This window comes from Phascolarctos cinereus, unplaced genomic scaffold (genome assembly GCF_003287225.1).
Source record: "Phascolarctos cinereus isolate Bilbo 61053 unplaced genomic scaffold, phaCin_HiC Scaffold_8;HRSCAF=390, whole genome shotgun sequence".
Classification (NCBI taxonomy): domain Eukaryota; kingdom Metazoa; phylum Chordata; class Mammalia; order Diprotodontia; family Phascolarctidae; genus Phascolarctos; species Phascolarctos cinereus.
In genome coordinates this window covers 52598721-52612849 of record NW_027556291.1, presented here as the reverse complement: position 1 = coordinate 52612849, position 14129 = coordinate 52598721, and the positions used below count along the sequence as shown (strand labels likewise).

At 40.4% G+C, this 14129-nt stretch overlaps 1 pseudogene; it reads right to left on the bottom strand.

Moving 5' to 3' along the window:
- Window positions 1–8324: 8324 nt before the first annotated feature.
- LOC110203380 (WD repeat and SOCS box-containing protein 2 pseudogene) lies at window positions 8325–8853 on the bottom strand (annotated as a pseudogene).
- Between the last annotated feature and the right edge of the window lie 5276 nt (window positions 8854–14129).

The window sequence follows — 14129 nt, the reverse complement described above, 5'->3', positions numbered from 1 at the left end:
AGACTAATTTAAGGACTAAATTTTAGTCTCTGCCTTGGTTGCAATTAGCTGACCCTCCCAATTACTGACTCCATGTCAGGGCAAAGTCACCTAAATAGTGAGCATTTGGGAGGCTGGAAGATGTGTCTCAAGTATAATACTGAGCTCCTCAAGTGGATAGTAAATGGAATGGCTGAATGAGGATCTGGTGGAGTCCTGAAGTATAGCTTTGTAGAGAAGATTTTTTTTTTCACATTTCCAAACCTGGTTTGTGAGATGCTGATTTTTGTGTAAATTTGTACTTGCCCAAGTCCTGGCAACCAGTAAGAGTTGTCACAACCAGTAAGTAGGTCTCTGAGGTAGCCAAAGGAGAAACTTGTATGTCTAAGGAATGGCTACCTATACCTCCTGGTACGCCATAGAGAAGCTGCCCATCATACATTAAAGTACTTGTCATTATATAACCTAGTACCACACATACACTTGATGTAGCTGGCAGAGTGGATAGAGCACTAAGCACTGAGTCAGGAAGATATGGGTTCAAATATTATTTCAGACGCTTGCTAGCTATGTGACCCTGAGAAATTTGCTTAACTTTTCTCAGCTTCAATTTTCTCTTCTTTAAAATGGTGGTAATAATAGCACTTACTTCATAGGATTATTGCAAGGATCAAATGAGTTAATATATGTACAATTCTTTGCAAACTTTAGAACACTATGTGTTAGTTATTATTGTTGTTGTTGTCATCACCTTGGGGATTGATTGACTGATTTTGATAGCAGAAAATTATACCAGAGAACTCATGTTTGGCTCTATTCTCATGAAGAGCTCTGCCCTTTAAAATTTCTGTCTTCAAGTGTCATTTCTCCCTTGAGTTGTTTCTATTTCCATTTTCTTCTGGCCCAACTTTCTAGACAATGGCTCAAAGGAAGCAAGTCTCATATGTCTTCTTCCCTAAAGAGTTCCTTTGTGTTTAATTATGTGTATCTATGTGGAATAAAGGGAAATGAGAGTAAGCAAAGATGCTAGTTGTCAGTAACCACTGATGAGAACTGACCTCAGGCAAGTGTTGTCTTTAGAAGCATAGCTGAGTTTGTGTACTGAGGCCCATTGTTATCTGGTAGTAGAAGGGGTGATAAAGGAAGAAACAGGGCCTCCCCTTATAATTGAAGAAGTTTTAATGTTGTGCAGGAAAAAATACAAAAAAATTGTCTCAAACTTTTGCATTGATAAATCAAATCCACAGATTGCCATAACAAAAAACATGTTTAAAATCCCAAGATTTGTAATAGTTAATTTCACTGATTCAACAACAAAGTACACATTTTGCAAGCAAGCAGGAGGAACGTCTTCACATTTGAAGGAAAGGCAATTAAAATAATATAATATTATTCCACAACAATAAGAAACCTGTGGAAAGAATGGAATAGCATATTCCAGAATGCAAAATCCCCCCCAAAAGGTATGCTAAAAACCTGAGCTTAATCATCAATGGAAAAAGATAGAATTACAATCAGAAATAGATACTTGAGACATTCATGCAAATTACAAAGAAAAAAATGGAAGTAAGTGTTCATCCTGCAAACACCTCAAGCAACAGAAGCACAAGAATGGTAAATAATTAAGAAAATACTAAGTAATGAAATAATTCTCTTAATATACACTGTTTTATTTTAGAAGACAATGAGATAAAAGAAAGAATCCAGAAGGATTATCAAGGGACAAAAAAGATCAAAGGGGGGGAAGATTTGAGGGAAGTCTAAAGAATTAGGAAACAGGGAGATGGAAAAGTTGAATCAAACATTCAGCAGGCATTTATTGAGCACCTACCACATGCGAGGTATTCTGCAGATTCTGGGGATATAAAAACAAAAGTGAAACAATTTCTGCACTTGAAGAGCTTACATGCATGTATTTAAAATTGGGAGGAAAACAGTTTTAGCTCAGTGGACCAGGTCATACTATATGTAGAAGGTGATGCAGGAGCTGAGCTTTGAAGGAAACTAGAGTTTCTTTGAGGTAGGCATGAAGAAGGAGTATATTCTAGCTACAAAGAACAACCAGTGCAAAGACACAGAGATGGAGATGGAGTGGTTTTCATGAAGAGCAGCAAGAAGGCCAGTTTGGATGGACCATAGGGTACACAAAGGACAGTATTATACAATAAGGCTAGAAAGGTAGGATGGATCTGGGTGGCGAAAGGCTTTAAATGCCAAACAGAGAAATTTATATTTCATCCTCGAGCTAATAGGGAGTCACTGTAGGTTATTGAATAGGGGAGTGACATAACCACCCTTGTACTTTAGGAAAATCATGTTGGCAGCTGTATGGAGCATGGGTTGGAGTGGGGATCGACTTGAAGCAAGGAAATCAGTTAGGCATCTATTGTAATAATATAAGCAAGAGGTATTGTGATGTTAGGAACTAGGCTGGTATGTGTGAGTGGAGAGAAAAGGATAGATGTGAGAGATGTTGTGGAGGTAGAAATTACAAGATGTGGCAAATTATTAGCCATAAGAGGTTAAGGAGAATGAGGACTTGAGGATTGTGAGGTTGTGAACCTGGCTGCCTAGAGTGATGGTGGTATACTTGATGGGAAGAGGGAAGGTCAGAAGAGGGCTGGGTTGGGGAGAAATAAAATAAGTTGTCTCCTGGAAATATTGAATTTGAATATCCTAGAGACAATAAGAAGCCACTAGAACTTACTGAACAAGGAAGTGACATGGTCAGGCCCGGGCTTTAAGAATTTCAATATGTCAGCTGCATGGAGATGTATTGGAGCCAGGAGAGACTGAAAGCAGGGAGACCAATTAGGAGGTGAGAGGGAATGAAAGCCCAAACTATGGTGGTGGCCGTGTGAGTGGAAAGAAGGGAATAAACAAGTTCAAATCCTGCCTCTGTGATATAGGACAAGTCAGATCACTCCTTGGGCCTCTTTTTCTCCTCTGTAAAAAGAATGGGTTGGATCACATGGCCTTGGATTTCCCTTCCAGCTCTAGAGCTATGATTCTATGTGTGACCTTGGTCAAGTCAACTCACCTCCTTGGCCCTCCTTTTCCATAATTACCGAATTGAGGTTTGGGCTAGACGGCCTCTGAGGTCCAGCTTTAGATCTAAGATCCTATATGTGTGGCTATGGCTAAATTACTTAACCAGCCTATGCCCCAGTTTCTTTTTTATAAAATAAACAGACCAGACTAAATGGTTTCTGAGGCCCTTCCTGCTCTAAATCTAGGATTCCATCGTATGACTGAGGTAGAATAAAGGTATAGGCCATAGAAGTTGAAGAAATTTATGAACTGGGTGATGGCCAGGGTATTTGGGGAGATAGCAACATGTATGTTGAAGTCCCCAGGCATAAGAGTGAAGGTCAGAGGGGAGAGGAAGATTGTGAACCAGGTACTGAACTCCTTGAAAGGGGAGGAAGAGTAACCTGGGTCTGGTTAAAAAAAAGACAAACTGATGCTAAGATCTAAGTAGGGTAACCTATCTGGAAAGAATGAACCTCAAAGGACGAGAGGTTGCAGGTCTCCATGAGTGCCAGAAGATGGAAGCAGTGCAAGAAAAAAGGTCTAGGAAAAAGGGAGATTTATCAGTGATAGATGAGTAGGAGGATTACGGAGGCCACAGTGGGAGGGGAGAGCAGAGCTAGATGGGAACTTGAGAGAAGCAGGGTGGAGAGGATGCAAACAAGACAATGGGAGTGAAATCATGGAAGAAAGATGGTTTTCACTTAGGCTGCCTGAGGTTCTATATCAGGGGGCTTAGGGGAAGAAGAAGTGGGAGTTTTCTAGCCACTAATGCACCATAATACTGCGTGTTATAACTGGGTTTGTGTTGTATAACACCTCCTCACTGCCCGCCCCCCTCCCCAGGCTATGATCTCCATGGGGGCAGAGACTGTGTCTTATCTAAATTATATATGTCTGCCAGTGCTTGGACCAGTGCTTTGCTGTATATGGTAAGTACTTAATGAATGTTGGTCCAATAAGTAAATGCTTTCACATACATTATTCTCATCCACTCCACACACACATCGTAAACAGCCAAATGAGATGGGTAAATGAAAAGATTATTATACTCATTTTACGTATAAGGAAACTGAGGCTTAGAGAGGGGAGAATGGCTTGCCCCTAGTACCAGTACCACAGCTAAGAAATAGAAGAGGGAAGAGTATTTGCAACTTCTAAGAACCCCTGTTCTTAACTTGGGGTCTGTGACATTTTTTGTTAGTATTTGGATAACTGAATTTCAGTATAGTTTGTTTCCTTTCTAGATCTATGTATTTTACTTTATGCGTTAGAAATTATTCTGAGGTTTATTATTCATAGGTTTCCCCCAAATTGACAAAGGGATGCATGACACAAAAAAACATTAAGAATCTCTGTTCTAAGGACCTTTCTGTTTTCTTGGTAGTTGGGAATCAGGCTCATTTCTGAATACAGTGTCTGGAAACCAAGGAATGATGAACATAGAACATAGGATCTAGAGCTGGAAGAGAACCTTAGAGGCCACCTTCATTTTACACATGAAAAAACTGAGACCCAGAGAAGTTAAGTAACTTCCCCAAGGTTGCATAGGTAACAAGTAGCAGAGCTGGAATTCAAACCTAGATCCTCTGACTCTATAGTCAGTGCTGATTTGACTGTACCTAAAGCCTACTTACTACCTGTGAGCTATCCTTGGGTCCTGGTGTGCCTTGCATGAATGATAGCATTGAGGATCCCTTCTGAGATCAATGCCTTTTCAAGGTCTCCAACTGTTTAAAGAACTAGGAACGAGGGGAGCATTTAGTCAATGATGGTGGCCATTTCTCTCAGATGGCTCCTTGCTGTCTAACTGCACTCCAATAAACAGCTTCTCAGTGGGTAAGTGTATCAATATTCTCAGTCTTTCTTTAAAAAAATCTCCTGAGTGGAAGCTCATGCTTCCTAGGAAGCTTCCAGAATACTAACAGCATCAGCTGGGTATTAATGAAGCAGCATTGTATTATCAGTCAGGTGCTCGATGTCCTTGGCCTGTCCGCATCGATTTTCCAACCATCAGAGCACACGGCAACTGTTATCTGATAAGTATCTGAATGTTCTTCTTGTCAAATATGTATTTATCTTCAAAAGTTTAGTTCTAGGGAGTACCTTTTATGAATAATTTTGACTAAAAAAAAGCTTATTGATTTCTTTTTCAGCCATGACTCCAGGAATTCCTCCATTTATGCCTCTGTTCACAACTAGAAATAATTCTAAGTGGCACTTTCAAGCATAGCCTCAAAGCCATCTGATGACTTTGAGGGAAGGTCTAGCTTGCTGAGTCTATTGCTTTCCATTTCACTGAGGGTGAAAGAAGGAATTTGCTGGGGAAAATGGACAAAATAGTGAGCCAAACAGATGCCCTTGGACTTCTCTAGAGGGAATCAGTGAGGTTAGGAGGTAGGGTAGGCAAACTTGTGAAAATTCATTACCCATAGTCTCTGTGTTCTGAGTCCTAACTGCCACTCCAAAGCCTATTATCAAAGAACATAAGAATTGGACAGACACTACTACATGTTTCATAGCAGCATGGATTTAGAAGAGGAAGGTTCTTTGGAGGCCATCTCTGTCCAAGAAGTCATAGGATCATTAATTAGAGCTGAAAGGGAGCTCAGGGTTCAACTATCCCGATCCCTTTATTTTACAGATGAGGGCACTGAGGCACACAAAGGGTAAGCAACTTGCCTACCATCACCATAAGATCATAGATCCAGAGCTGGAAGGGACCTCAGAAGCCACCGAGTCAAATCCTCTCATTTTAGAGTAGAAAAAGGGAGGACCAGAGAAGGGAATTGGCTCGCACAAAGTCACACAAATAATAAGTGCTGAAGCCAGAATTTGAACCAGGATCCTCTGACTCCATGTCCAGTGGTTATTTTGATAACATTTTGTTCACATGAATGACCAAGAGAATTCTTATTCCCATTTTATGAGAGAGGAAAGTGAGTCTTAGAAGTGAAATATTTGAGCTGGCATTTGAATACAAGTCTTCCTGATTCCAAGTCCAGTGCCACATTGCCCTCAGAAAGAAGTCTTGGGCCCCACTTAGACCAACTGTGGTATGAAGTAGGATCTCATTCTATATCCTGCTTATCCAATCCTGCTTCCAGGAAGGAATGGGAATTATATTCCCTCTAAAGTGTTCCTTAAAGGAATGGAGCCCTAGCAACCAGTTTTGAATCCTTAGTTCAATCAAGTTAGATTCAATTCACCAAGAATTTATTAAATGCGTAACGTGTGCTGGGCACTGGAGAATGCTATGTCTAGTAATAGATAGAGCATTGGACGTAGAGTCAGAAAGACTTGAGTTCAAATCCTTCCTAGCCACTTACTGTGTGACTTTTGGAGGGTCATTTAACTTTGTTTTAAGTGACTTGTTTTCCTCATTCATAAATTAGGAGTTTGTATTCGATTGCCTCTAAGATTCCTTCCACCTCTAAATCTAATGCTACTTATTGCCTATGTGACCCTGACTGGGCTGATTGCTGATAAAAGATCATTGTTCACTCTAGACCCTTATCTGAGAGATTGCTACTAGCTTCCTTTGGTAGTAACGACCAGCAGCGGGTAAGGGACAGCACTGGCTAACACTGCCTTATTAGTTGGGCTTGCCTAGAATGTAGCTTTTATAGCTAGGTGGTGAAGTAGATAGAGTGTTGAGTCTGGAGTCAGGAAGACTTATCTTCCTGAGTTCAAAATCTGGCCTCAGACACTAGCTGTGTGGTCCTGGGCAAGTCACTTAGTCCCGTTTGCCTCAATTTGCTCATCTGTCAAATGAACTGAAGAAGGAAATGGCAAACCACTCCATAATCTTTGCTAAGAAACTCCCAAAATGGGGTCACAAAGAGTCAGATGTAACTGAAAAATGACCGAACTACAGCAACAGCAACATCCTATGTGCCTGATCTACCAGCCCTGTGATGATGACCCCTGCCTGTGTTAACCATGTCTGTACAATTCACCCAAGATGTTATTATGCAGGCTCTGCTGAAATACCTCCAGTGACAGAGAGCTCATTAACCCTAGAAGCAACTCATTCTATCATTGAATAGCCTTAAGTTTTAGAAAGTCATTCCTTATACTGAACTGAAATCTGTCCCCCTGACCTAATAGCATACCATGGGCATAGAGATAAATGTGTTTTGATCTTTGCAAATTTGAGTGTTTACATATTATTTCCACAATTTATCTAGTTCTGAAGTGTTTTGCTCAGATTTTGTTTTTTGTCAACCAAATTATATCTTAAATTCATTGGAGTTCACTGCTTAACCAGGGAATCAACCTTTTTTTTTTTTGTATCATGGACCCCTTTGGCAGTCTGGTGACTCCTCCTTAAATGCATAAAATACATAAGATTACAAAGGAAACCAAATACATTGAAATGCAGTTATTAAAATATATATTAAAAAGTTCCTAAACTCCAGGTTAAGAACTCCTAACTCAAAGGGCTCTTTACAAAGTAAAGACTCGTTTGATGAAGCTAATCAATACTACAGCTACTCCAGTACAGTATGACTACCTGTATAACAGATTTTCGCCAAACACAAAATGATCTTGCAAAATGTTTTCCTATTGTTGCTTTGGAGAACTGTGCTCAATTGCTCCCATAGGTACTTTCCAGACCATGCAACACGGCACCTAGCTAAAGTTCCTCTCAAATTCTCCGTTAGGGATGTGGTCATGTTCTTGTATCCTAACATACAGACACAATCAGCAGCTACTTGCTTTCCTTCTCACTCTAGGTCTAAGACCCTATGTGTGACCTTGGGTAAGTCATTTCCCCTCCCTGGGCCTCAGTTTCCTTCTCTGTAAAATGAGGGGGCAGTCAGGACTAGAAGGCCTCTAAGGTATCTTCTAAGTCTAGATCTAATATTCTCTGCATGACCTTGGCTAAGTCACTTCCCTTTCCTTGCCCTCAGTTTCTTCCTTTGGAAATTTGGAGACCCAATTGCTTTTATTAGCAAAACATTATCAGAACTTTGAATCAAGACAACTAGAAAAAAAATTGAATTGTACTCTTTATAAGTGGACAATTTAAACTCAGGCTCTGTTGCCATGGAAATTGGAACTAGTTTCTCTATGATTGAATTTTTGACATTATAGACTTAAAGGTCAATGACCAGTCCACTGGGTTTTCTCCTGCTACATTCTATTAACTGTATGTTTACAATTTAAAACAGAATTCTGTTTCAATGGAGAGCCATGGTTTAAACCTATCTTGTTTCTTTTCAATGACTCTAGCCTGACCTTTGTCAGGAAGCTTACCTCCATGTTCTTTCTTTCTCTAGCAAAATCATGTATTATGGCAAGGAACTCTTTCAATTTCTTAGTATTGACAGTGTTAAGACTTGGTAGGTTTTAAGGAAACTATAAAGGGCTTAACAGCATAAGAATTTCAGTGATAATAGGACCCTAGTTGCTGTCCAGAGCTGGATGTTGCTATCTCTTGTTCCTGTGATGATAATTGTGCCATGTGGGAAAAAATGTTCAGTGAAGACCATTGATCATAATACAACTGGAGTTCTCAGTTCCAAGGTCCAAATCCTGAGCAGTTTATCTGTAACAAGGTATAAGTTTTCAGGGAAGAATTGTATTGCTCTCATGGATAACACCAGTATTATTCATTGGAGAATCTAAAACATACTGAAGTGTCCTCAGTTTCTCTCCAGTCTAGGAATCCCAGATGATCACATTGATGTCATAGGAAGCTGTGAAAAGTAGTGCTGATTCGAGTGAAAAGTCAAGAGAAACAACATTGTTCAGATGTCCCTCTAGCTTCCCAATTAATGTGCAGGGCCTCATGTTCCACAGAAGAACAAATTTCTCTCCAGCTGCAGGACACAGCATGCTGCAGTAGAGGGAGATGGGACAGCAGTAAACTCACTGCAGAAGTCTAGACAACACCTGAATCTGGTTATCATCCTCATTTAGGTCTCCAATTTGAAGAATGTTATCCCATAATGCAGAGACAAAAATCAGATTTCCACTGGGTACAAAGCTCAGCTCTCTTAGCATCCTAGAGGCCAGACAGATTGTTTGTACCTCTCACATTTTTATCTGCCCAACACTGAGTCCTATAGCAAAAATGAGGTAAGTGAAGTACAGTGTTTGGGAAGTGTGTCATGCCCAGAGCTCCCTACCAGGTAGTGATGGCCATGGACTGAATGGCAAACCCCAGACAATCTGACCATAGTCTACCATCTTTGCCTTCAGTCTGCCTTGTCCTTTAGAATCCATTTTGCTCCTCCAGCTTTTGGGTTCAAACCTTGTGGAGATGAACTGTTCCTGAAGTGTCCCTAAAATCAGCTTGACCAAATACAATGTCTCTTTGAGACCATTCAAACCAGGAACCACTGGGGGAAAGGCAACACTCCAAATCTCATAACTTGGTTTCTTTTTAAAATTACAACTTGGTTTCCAATCAAATCCTCTAGAATCAGGGTTCTTATTGTAGGGTACATAAACTAGATTTTTAAATTTAAATACTTTGTAATTTATTTTATACGTTTATGAAAAGGGGTTTATAGGCTTCATCAGACTGCCAAAGGGGTCCATGGCACCAAAAAGGTTAAGAGCTTCTGATCTATAGGATCTGACACATGTATAATTTAAGGCCATTCTCTACATTTAAATATTAGGCTTTGCCAGGCACAGTCCCATCTTTCTGCATGCTCCATTCCTCCAAAGTCAATGTTCCTTCAGGCCAAATCAACCCCAACCTTTCCTGTCTGCCTCTTTTCTTCTGCCACTGGGTCCTCATAGAAGATTGGAGTTAAAAAGATTATGTTACTGTTTAATTTTCAGCAATGTGTATTTCCATCCCCAGAGGGCAAGGCAGGCCAGCCAGAGGCTTGCTTGAGGATTTCATTTCCTTAATCACCCTTTGGCATTTGGCTACTTGAAGCTTTTTGGCTGAGTATACAAACAGGAAACTGAAAAATGTGGGTCAGGGCTGGGCCCATCAGGAGGTTTCCTGCAGTGCCAAGTTTCCAGTCCTCAGATAGCTGCTCCTATGAAAGTTGCATGCCTCTAATTGGAATGATTAAAGTCTCCCCAGGAAAAGTCATGCGACTCAGAACTAGTAAGGACCTCAAGACAAGCCAGCATTGACAATGCTTAAAACCCCTGAGTACTTCTGTTTGAAGACCGCTGACAAACTGGAGGCAGTGATGTTAGTAGAAAGAGTCTCAGATTGGAAGTCTGTGAATCTGGATTCAAATTCTAGTAGCTCTGCTGTTTTATTACCTTTGTGGACTTGGGCAAATCACTTTACCTCTCTGGGCCACAGTTTCCCCATACATAAAATAATAGGGTCAGACTAGATGACCTCTAAGTTCTCTTCCTGCACTATATCTATGATTTTTTATGCTACAATCTTATGATCCCATGATCTTTATTCCTCCAGAGTCAATTATTCAGGGAACTCTGTTTTCTTTTTTTAAAGCAAATTTATGGCACGTTAGGCTCATGTGTCTATGTATAAGCCCCTAAATATGTTCCCAAACCAGATAAAAATGCTTTGGGGATGTCTTTGGATTTTCAGGGTCTCTTCTTACTATTAAAAGTATAAAGGCATTCAAAGGCTGGTAGTACCAATTTTTCCCAGTATTACATTGGTGCAGTGGACAAACATTAGGAAGAGGTGAATTTAAAAAGTTGATGTTGATGCATCTGTCCTCATTAACTGTTTGGTGCCTAGCAAAGTTAATCTGATTTCAAGTCCTCATCTAGCCTTCTTTACCTAACTTTGTTAGGTGACACCATTCCTAGTTTATGTGTCAATGGGTGACAGATGCCTTCAGAAAGTTTTCCTTTCCTTTCCTTTCCTTTTCCGTCCTTCCATCTGGCTTCCTCCCTTTTTCTTTGTCTTTCTGTTTTTCCTTTCTCAATATCTATTAGTCTCTGTGTCTGTCTGTCTGTCTGTTGGTCTTTCTCTCTCTTTCTCCCCTCCCCTACCTAGAAATAAGAAAAAAGCCACTATTATCAACTTTGTTCACGAAGAGTTGGAGAATTGGATAACTGCAATATAGAAATCTGAGCCAGGTTGGGTCCAGCTTTCCCACAGGACAATTCCCCCTCTAGATTGGGGCCCTGTGGGTGTTAGCTGCTGACTTCTTGTTTTCAAAGCCATTAATCAATGGCTCTGTGCTGCTCTTCCTGCACTTCTAGAAATTGGATCTCATGTGGGTCGGTCTTGCAAAGTTATTTCTGAGTCTTCTAGATTGCAAATAACTTGGTTCCCAGCTGCTTTCCAGCAGGAGTCATCAGGCTGCCTCCCTTGCTGTGCTGCTTGTCAGCACTTTTCCCCTTGCCTTGTCATTCAGCTTCTTCCTGTTTGAGTTGTACTTACTTATATTCTCCTAGACTACTGTACTCCACTCCTGCCCCCCTCAAAACCCTCTACCTTTTTTCTATCAGGAAACAAATAAGTCAGTTTCTAATGGAGGTTGTTTTTCACACAGTTCTCCCAGACTTCACTGACTGACTTTGGGAAGATGATGGGGTGTGTGTGTGTGTGTGTGTGTGTGTGTGTGTGTGTGTGTGTGTGTGTATGTGTGTGTGTAGGGCTCCACTACCACCTTGGCGGAGGGATAAAGGGACAGGCTTCTTCCCCCTACTTTTACCCTCCACTCACCTCTTTTCATAAAGACAAATGGCAAAGGTTTGGTGGTGATGGTTATGGGGAGAGAGGTAGTAACAACAGGATGCTGAGTCCTCTCCTTTCCATAGGTGGCATTCCAAGCAGTTATTTGCCTTTTTCTGGCCAGGTACCATGGACAGCTCCCAATACAGGCTGCCTTTTTGGTTACTGCATGTACCTGACATTCCCTCCACTCCCGCCCCATCTTAATACATTTTGAGGAAGTATGGGTACAGTGGAAAGAGTATTGAATTTGGAATCTGCAGACCTGGGTTCGACTCTTAGCTACACACCATTTATCCAAAGAGGTATAGTGAAGATCAACTAAGATAATAGATATGTACAGCATAACGTCTCATACAAATGTGAAGATGGAGGCACCTGTGGAATAGTAGAAAGGGCACTGGATTTTGAGTTAGGAAGAATGGGGACTGGACCTATCATCTTGTTGATATTGGAACTCCTGAGTGAGGAAACTCCCTCTACCATTACAGGTCTGCTCCTTTTCTACAACTAAAATGTTAAGTTAAGTTTCTTGTTTAGAGTCTATCTACTATGTCATGCTGCCAGTTAGGGACCTTGGGTGAAAGTACTAAATCCATCATATTTGACTTCGGCAAGTGCCTTCTCATCTCTGAGCCTCAGTTTGTTCATCTATGAAATGGAGACTATAGTCCCAGCCTTACCCACTTGCCATGGCTGTGGTATCAGATGAGATCATGAGTGTAAAGTGCATTGTAACCAAGAAGTTTATTCACATGAAGGTCCTACCAAACTGGTTTTCCTGTTTTCCTCACATGCAAAACTCCACCTCCCAGCTACTTGCCTTTGCCACAGGCTGTCCTCTGTGCCTGGAAGTCACCTCCCTTGTCATCTCTACCTTTTAGAATCCTTAGTTTCCTTCAAAGCTCAATTCAAGTGTAACTCCTACATGAAGCCTTTCTTGACCCTTCCCCCAGCTTCTAGTCCACCCCCCTCAAAAATGGCTTTGGATTTATTTTGCATACATTTCAAATATACTTATATATGTAGATGTTCTCTCATTTAAATGAATGTAAGCTCCAAGAGGGCAGGGACATTTTCATTTCTATCTTTGTTTCTCACTGTCTTTGATGCATAATGCCTAGGGGCTAGGAATCTGATGTGACATCACATGGAAGACTGGGTAGACTGAAACTGACAAAGCCCAGGACATGACCATAAGGGGCAGCATTCTGGATAATTGACAGTCACCTTCCCCATGATCCTGACTGCTGACAGAGCCAAACCTGTTCCAGTTAGATTTCTTAAAAGGCATGTAAATAAGAAGGAAGCAAGGGAAGGTAACAGAGGATGAATACAAAAGTGTGACATGACAGGGTCCTGTAAAACTAATGTCAAGAGTGCTAAATCTCAGATTGATCTGAGGCAAGCAATGAAAGCTAAGGAAACAGAAAGGATCTTTTAGCTACATTGGGAATAAGAAGATATTTATAAATCCTGACTCCGCCATTCAGTGCATTAGCTCTCAGCTTTGTATCTTCTGAAAATTTGATGAGCATGCCATCTATGCTTTAATCCAAGTCAGTGATAAAAATGTTAAACACAGAGCCAAGCACAGATCCCTAGGGTACTGTACTAGGTACCTGCTTCCAAACTGTTGTTGAACCATTAACAATTAATCTTTGAGCTTAACCATTTAAACAATTTCAAATCCATATAATTGTATTATAATCTATCCTACATTTTCTATCTTGTACATTTGAATAGGGTAAACACTCAAGAAAATCAAGATAATTGATATCTATCAGCTTCACAAGGCTAATTTAGCTTTATCTATTCAAAATGAAGCCATTCTGGGACTTTGTGATCACTGCTTCATTTTCTAACTATTTACTAACCACCCTTTTAATAATACTGTACATTCTGGGATTTTGTTGGAAATTGAGGTGAGGTCCACTGGCATGTAGTCTGCAGACCATTCTCTCTTCTATTTTGAAAACTGGGACCTTCACCCTTCTTTAATCCTATGTTACCTCTCAAGTTTTCCATGATATTTCAAAGATCATTGATAATGGCTCAGGAGCCACATCTGCCAGTTCTTTTAAAGTCTCAGATGCTATGATGTAGTCATTTAGTTCTGATGAATTGGAGTCATCAAGGCTAGATGAATGTTCTCTTATGATCTCCCTATTTACACTGGGAATCAACTCTTTTTAAGTGATTTTTGTTCTGGCTTTTCCAGTCCATTGATCATTTTCCTTGGCAGAGAATACAGAAGCAAAATTAGAATTAAGCTGATTTGTTCCTGCTTTAGGTGATCATAGCCCAATCTATCCTAAGCAGTAGTCCTATTTCTTTTTTGATCCTCTAACCTAATATATATTAACAATAAAGAACCATTTTTATCACTTTTAGCTTTACTGTATTTATTCTTACAGAACCATACCACTTTAATATTCATCCTTTGTTATTTGGCCTTGCGTCTATCTTCTACAAATGC